We start from the raw sequence: 8,102 nt of genomic DNA on the forward strand, positions 1-8,102 counted from the left end.
TAGAATTAATGACCTGTTTGATCAGCTGCAAGGTGCTAACTATTTCTCAAAAGTAGATTTGACATCCGGTTATCACCAGCTTAAAGTTAGGGAGTGTGATATTCTAAAGATATCTTGTCACACCTGATATAGTCATTTTGAGTTTCTGGTCATGTCCTTTGGGCTAACCAATACCCTAGTAGCTTTTATGAATCTCATGAATCGGGTGTTCAGACAGTACCTGGATATGTTTGTTATTGTGTTCATAGATGATATTCTTGTATACTTTTGAAGTGAGAACGACCATGAAGATCATCTTCAATAGTCTTGGAAACCCTTAGAGATCATCAACTATTTGCCAAATTTAGCAAGTGCAAATTTTGGCTAAGGTCAGTTGCTTTTCTGGGTCATATTGTTTCTTCTGAAGGTATTTGAGTTGATCCTCAAAAGACAGAAGCTGTGAAAAATTATCCTAGCCTATTTCCCTATCTGATATTAGGAGTTTCTTGGGTCTAGCTGGTTACTAGCATTTTTTTAAGGGTTTCTCTTCCATTGCGTCTTCTTTGACTCAGGTGACCCAAAAGAAAGTTAAATTCCTGTGGTCTAATTCTTGCGAGAAAATTTTTTAGGAGTTGAAGACTTGACTCACTTCGCCCCTGTGTTGACCCTTACAAATGGTGTAGATGATTTTATGGTGTAGTGTGATGCTTCTAGAGTTGGGTTTGGTTTCGTGTTGATACAGAAAGGTAAGGTTATAGCTTATGCCTCCAGACAATTAAAACTGCATGAGAAGAACTACCCGACCTATGACCTCGAGTTAGCTGCAGTGGTCTTTGCCTTGAAATCTAGAGACACTATTTGTATGGTGTCCATGCTGATGTCTTTACAGATCACAAGAGTTTTCAGTATGTGTTTATTTAGAGAGAGTTGAATCTTCATCAGAGGCGATGGTTACATTTGTCAAAGAACTATGATATGAATGTGTTGTATCACTCGGGCAAGGCCAATATAGTGGTAGATGCCCTTAGCAGGTCGTCCATGGGTAGTGTAGAATAGGTCGAGGAACATAGGAAGGAGTTACCTCGTGAGGTGAATCATCTGGCTTGGGAGTTAGTCTTCTCTAGTTTCGGAAGTAAAGGAGAAGCAACATATAGATCCTAGTTTGGTCAGACTAAAGGAGTTAGTTAAAGACCAAAAGGTGGAGGTTTTCTCCCAAGGGGAGATGGTGTATTGAGATTTTAGAATAGACTATGTGTGACTAATGTTGAAGATTTGAGGAAGAGAATTATGGCTGAAGCGCATGGCACGTGATATTCTATTCATCCCGATGCTACCAATATGTACCAGAATTTGCGAGAAATCTATTAGTGGAATGGTATGAAAAAAGATATAGCAAAATTTGTAGAGAAGTGTACAGCTTTCCAACAGGTTAAGATAGAACACAAAAGACCTGGTGGAATGATGCAAAAATTCAATATTCCTACTTGGAAGTGGGAGAAAGTGAATATGGATTTTTTGACTGGTTTACCTCTTTCTCGATGTCATCATAATTTGATTTAGGTCATTGTAGACAGGTTGACTAAGTCCTCGTATTTCTTGCCAGTGCATACATCTTTCACCACTAAGGACTATGCTAAGCTGTACATTCGAGAATTAGTCAGCTTATATGAAGTTCCTTGGTCTATTATCTCCGACAGAGGTACTCGATTTAGTTCTCTTTTTTGGAGGGATTTTCAGAAGGGTCTCGGTACCTAAGTTCATCTTAACTCCACTTTTCATCCACAGACTGATAGTCAGGCTGAGAGGACCATCCAGACCTTGGAGGATATGTTGAGGGCATATGTTCTTGATATCAAAGAAAGTTGGGATGAACATTTGCCATTGATTAAATTTGCTTACAATAATAGTTTTCATGCTAGCATTGGAATGGCTCCATTTAAGGCTTTATACCAAAGGCGACGTAGATCACCCATAGGTTGGTTTGAAGTGGGTGAAGCCGCTGTGAGTGGACCTGATGCTGTGTTTAAGGCTATGGAGAAAGTTAAGATGATTGGGAAAGATTGAAGACAACCCGGAGTCATCAGAAGTCATATATAGATGTGATAAGAAGAGCTCTTGAGTTTGAGGTTAACGATTTGGTGTACTTAAAGATTTCACCCAAGAAGGGGGTGAAAAGATTTGGTAAGAAAGGGAAGCTTAGTCCCCGATACGTTGGTCCTTATAGAGTTTTGAATCGTGCTGGGAAAATAGCTTATGAGATTGAGTTTCCTGTCGAGTTGTCAGTTATCCATCCTGTCTTTCATGTTTCTATGCTCAAAAATCACATTGGTGATTCTGTTGTTGTTGATCCCTCAAAAAATTTTGATGTTTAGGATAGCCTTTCGTATGATGAAGTTCCGGTTGAAATCCTATATTATCAAGCTCATAGACTAAGAAATAAGGAAGTTCCCTTGGTTAAAGTTTAGAGTGAAATAAGCCCTTTTTAGTGAGTCGTTCCAGCTATGCGTCCTCATTTTCTCTTGTTCTCGGACTATCTAGCAACATTCGAGGACGAATGTTTCCAAGGGGGAGTTATTGTAATACCCCGAGACTCTAACCAATAGTGCAACCATGAATCAAGGTCATAAGAAATAACTTATAGTGTTTTGGTTGTTTTCTGGTCAAGGGTGATGTGTATTAAGGCTTTAAAGATGTCCTAACGATTAGGCGGATCAAAACATTCATTACCGATTGAATTCATGAGAAGGATTTTGGCATAGTCAACTTGAAATGATCATATCTCCTATTTTACTAAGAATTATTGAGCTCATGTCCTACCAAAAGATATATAATTGAATTATCTTTCCAACGATACCAATTTCATCAAAATCCAATATCGGAACAAAGAGGTATGCTTATTTTACTCCAGCGTGTCAGCCTGGAAAATCCGTGATGACCTTTTGTGACCACATGTCACAAGCCTGAAGGCGCTTCACAAAATGTCGTCACCTTAAGACAGAAAGTCACAAAATCCACCCTTTTGTGACGACAATTCGTGAAGGCCTATCACGGGCCTGACGGCTTGTCACAGATGTCATCAACTATTTTTTTCAGCAATTTAGAGACGTTTTTGCAAGGGTATTTTGGTCTTTTCCCATCATTTGGAGGCCTCTGTATATATGAAAATCCTCATCCAAACCCTAATTCCACATTCTCTCTTCCAATTCTCTTGAGATAATATATCTAGGGTTTTATCAAGAACATAAATCTTCCAAGAATCATCCATAAATCTTCAAAATTTCTTCAAGAACCAAGTTCCTCACAGTGTACGCTTCAAGAATTATTTATTTCAAGTGTGGATAAAGTCTCAAGCAATAAAGTTCATCCAATTTCAACGATTAAAGAATATGTGGGGTTTTGAACAAGAACACTTCTTTCGTTCTTGTGTCCAAAGATTTAATTTCTATTGAATTTCATGATTTTTGTAAAGTGGGTTTACACCCAAATTAATTTATTAAGGATTTATGAGATTTGAGCTATACAAGATTGACATATATGACTACTTCATTGTCTTATTTCTGAAATTAAGAATTTATTCCATTAGTTGTATATTCTTATCATGAAATGATGATTTCTAAGTGATTTATGATAAGTTTCATGATTTATGTTTTTCTATGAGAAGTTTGTCTATTGAATATATATTGATATTGAGCTTGAGAATCAAGAACGAGCTCTATGATGTTTTCTTAAAGATTTTGATACTTGATATGATTTGATAAGCAAGTGTACTTGATGATGAGAAAATTTATTTTGAGATTGAGTCGAGTTAGGAATCCACAAGTTGATTATGATTTACAAATGAGCTATATATTTATATTTTTGTCCTCATGATTGACCCTTGAGTTGATTAAGGTGGATTTCCTAACGAGTTCTGAGCATAAGTCTGGGAGTAGTATTTAGAACCAAGCGGGAAGTGTGGGTTCAACGCATCCTACTTCCCCAGAACTACGTGCCACCGTAGGATTAAGATTAAGGGCCAAAGGCCAAGACAGTGATCACTAAAGTTAACGTTCTACTCCGATAGCAAAGATAGAAGAACTCTCCCCAATGTGGGCAAGATGTTGGACTCCATGTAAGCTCACATGGTTTATGTCGGTTATAAGAAACTCCCAAGTCCATAATAGTCCAAGTTCCATGAGCTACTAAGTCACTCTAAGTCATGAGTCAAAAAGTTTGAGTTGAGTCCAATGGTTTATGAGATTTATGAAGGATGCATTATTATTAATGATTTATGAAAATTATTTTTCAGGTAACTCAAGCGATGAGAGTCATTATTATCAGCGTGCATGATTTTCTTATACATTTATGATATTATTTAAATATAGCCTGCACCCCCACATACTCAGTACATTCCCAAGTACTGATTCCCATACTCTTCTGTGTTCTATATTTTCTCCTGATGTAGGTTTAGGTGCTCAGTCTTAGCAGCGACAGTGATCTTCGAGTACCTCCATCTACATTTGTACAGTTGGTGAGTCTTCATGGTTCGGGGACCTATGTCCCCAATTTTTGTCTTGATAGTAGATGGTAGTTTATTTCCAGTTTAGTACGAGTTAGTTGGGGATCTGTCCCAATGGCTCCTCAGTCTTATATAGTAGAGGCTTTGTCAGACTAGAGTACCAGTATGTACAAAACTTTCATATTTTGATTGTACAGGATAGTATTTCTTCGTATTACAGTATGTTCATAACATGATTATTCTTCTTTATTACAGCTTGATTATTGTCATAGTGAGTTATAGAAGTGATGACCGGCTCAGAGGGTTAGCTTTAGGCCGCGTGTGGCATTAAGCACCGTGTGAAATCTTGGGATGGAATCTTGGGGCGTTGCAACTGCTATTATTAATTTATTTCTATTTAGTTTTTCACTCGATAACTTATTATTTCTTCAGTATTCTTAGTATCATGCCAGGCCATGGGTTAGCTTGGTATCATTTGCTATTCTAAGAATCATGTTATGATTAAGACGTAGTCTCGTCTCATGACAAACTTGGTATTGAAGAATTAGGTTTAAGGTTCCCTAGGGTGTCCTATAGCCGAATTGAATAGAGTCGCCACACTTATGAGTGAGAGGCTATGAAATATCTTAGGAAAAGTTTCACTTCTTTTAGAATTCATGTCTTGCGATAGATTGTGCACTCTATTAAAATTCTTCATCTAATTCATCCTCTGCCCATTTACAGAAAATGCCTCCTAAGAGAACTAACAAAAGGAGGAATGAGAATCAACAAGCACCACCATTAGTCCTAGAAGACCGTCTAAATAAACAGGTCTCCCATGCTAAGTTTAGGGATACTTTCACAGCATTATCCTAGTCAAAGACAACCCAGAATAACCAGCAGGTGGTTGCACCATCCAACCCAACTGTGAATACAACAACAACTAGAGTACGAGACTTTACTCAAATGAACCCTCTAATGTTATTTGTGTTTAAGCCCAAAGAGGATTTATTTTATAAAGTAGTATTTTGGTAAGGGGTGTGCCCAGGCTAAAACAACTGCTTGTTTAAAAATGGAGGGAGCAACAATTTCATCTTAAAGTATTTAATAACCAAATTATCAACCTTCCAAAAAATTGCAAGAATAATAATAAAAAATTAATGTGTTTGTGTTGTAAAGAAAGTATTATAATGGTTTATTTTTAAAATACAGTAATCTATTGAAGGAAAATTAGAAATATGACTTGATTGAAAAAAATATAACTCAAGTTCCTTCAAAAATTAGAGTCATAGTGTGATTTGATTTAAATCTCTTAAAACGATTACAAAATATACAATTAATTAATTAATAGACTAAATTTGACCATGAAGTAAAAAGACTATTGTGCTTATAAGTTAAACATCTTACTTCTAAATTATCAAAACGCCTTTTTTCTGCTCCCTTAAACCCTTTGTAATGGCAAAAAATAAAAGAGTGTTCTGAAAAAACACTGAAATGAAGGTGTTAAATTCTGAAGCAGCACGCTTTGCAGCTTTCAAAAAGGGAATAAAAAATCTTATCAAGAAAGCAGATAAGCTTTTGATTAGAAAGGGAGCACATGCTGCTTTTTTTATTTTTTCCCCACATCAAATTTATGCTTATGATTCCTCTAACAATATCAATGAGTTAATAGATAATTTCCTAAGTCATCGCAAGGATCAAATCACAAGCACTAATGTTCTTGCTCTTCTTCCGTCTTCTTATGAGAAAGCTATACGATGAATAACTGGAATGGCGTTGTTGAACCATATGATGAGAAAGCCTCTCCGAATAATTAATTTACAATTAAATGGAGGTTATAGATTAGGTTGTCATCACAGAAGATTTTATCCATCTTATTTTATTTACTTTTGGATTGTTTGTGAAGTCTGTGTCTGTCTTTCTATTGGTCGGTTGTTATCCTTTTACTTTTAACCGTTTAATAAGTCGTTGTCATGTCTTTCATACTATATTTCTCCTTTATCTTAACTATGAAGTATAAGGTCTTATGGTGTACTTTCCTTTTTCTTTATATGGTCCTAATAAAATAAACTCTTCTCTATTAGCAGCTTGTAATGACTCCCAAGGTTATTTTGTAATTTTTTTACTTTTTTTCCTCATGTTTGACCCTATCCATAACTTTGGTAGGCTGCTTGTGACTTGTAGAGATAGGTGATATTTTTCCTAATATAATCTAATGTATTATTGATGAGTTTTAGTTGTTTGAAACTCAAAAAGTTTGACCAGATTCAACAACAGAGATTGAGGAGGTAGATTTTGAGTTTTAAAATTTTAACTAGGTCTGGGAAGTAATTTATTGTTTGATTGGATGGTTTGCAATGTCTCAAGGCACACGAGAGTGGTTTGGACCCTTGAATTGAATTCTAGAGTACTTAAAGATTAGAATTGACCATGACAAATATTTATAACGTTTCTTAAGGTCATTTTATAATTTTGTTCCTTCCTTTTTTTTACTGTACGCTCCCCATAGCTATGACATGTGATTAGCTACTTATGTCTTATGGAAATAGGTGACATGTTTAGTCTAATATAATAAATATCATTTTTTTCTTTAAAATTGAAAATTTAGGAAGTTTGACCAAACTCAATATTTAGAGTTGACAAGGTCAACTCCGTATTTTAATGATTCCACTAGGCTCGGAGGATGGTATATCACCACACCTTCTTTCTCGCCTCCCAAATGCACTACTAACACCCCACTTCTCTCTTCTTTAGGTCAAGGTTACTCATCTTACTCGACTTCACAATATATAGCACTCAAATGTCTTAATCAAATACATATATAACTTTGAGTTCTCAGCTTTTGATCACCATTCAATAAGTCCTTTAACTTATCAAATGACATAAAATTGTTCTCATAAACTCATAGCTGAAGAGGAAATGCGCGTGCAAGCACTTACAATGTATCCTTGAATAAAAATTATACATCTAATAATAAACCTTGAGGATCCTTGGCAAATTGCCATTGCTATAATTATTTTAAATGATGAACTAGGCCCGTAAATCTATACACTTTATAAGTTTATATGTATTCGTCTAATAGAAGGGAATTTCCATTTATCTAATTGAAGTAAACATTTAAACTTTCTAGGAAGTTGTTGTAGAGAAGAAAAAAGGTTTTGTTTTTATTAGATGATGTTAGCTTAGCAAAAAGTCGATTATTTAATAAGCTTCCCTGAAACAAGGGGTAATATAAAAAATAAGTGGCATTGTTGCACTAAGTAATATCTTAGATATTCTTCTCCAACTTCAAATATCAGTATCTCTATTTGTTATCTGCCATCACTAAAGAATTCAATTCCATATTTTTTTCCCAATTCCATAATTTGTTGCTCGAACTAGTATCCTTAGTGTTTAGATATGTTCTAGGGAAATGGGTTTTTAATTTAAAACAAAAAGCTAAAAAGTCAAAAAAAAAGGGCTAGGCTACTAACTAGCCTACTAGCCATTTTCTTATTTCTTTACTTTCTTCTATACTATATGCTCCTTTGTAATAATATTCTTTAAATGCGCAAGTATATTCATCTATATAACACATATTACATATTGCTAATTAAGATGACCATATTTTGTTATGTACATGGTTGAAGGGAATATTTTGAAAAAA

Source organism: Capsicum annuum, chromosome 7 (assembly GCF_002878395.1).
Source record: "Capsicum annuum cultivar UCD-10X-F1 chromosome 7, UCD10Xv1.1, whole genome shotgun sequence".
NCBI classification, from domain to species: Eukaryota; Viridiplantae; Streptophyta; class Magnoliopsida; order Solanales; family Solanaceae; genus Capsicum; species Capsicum annuum.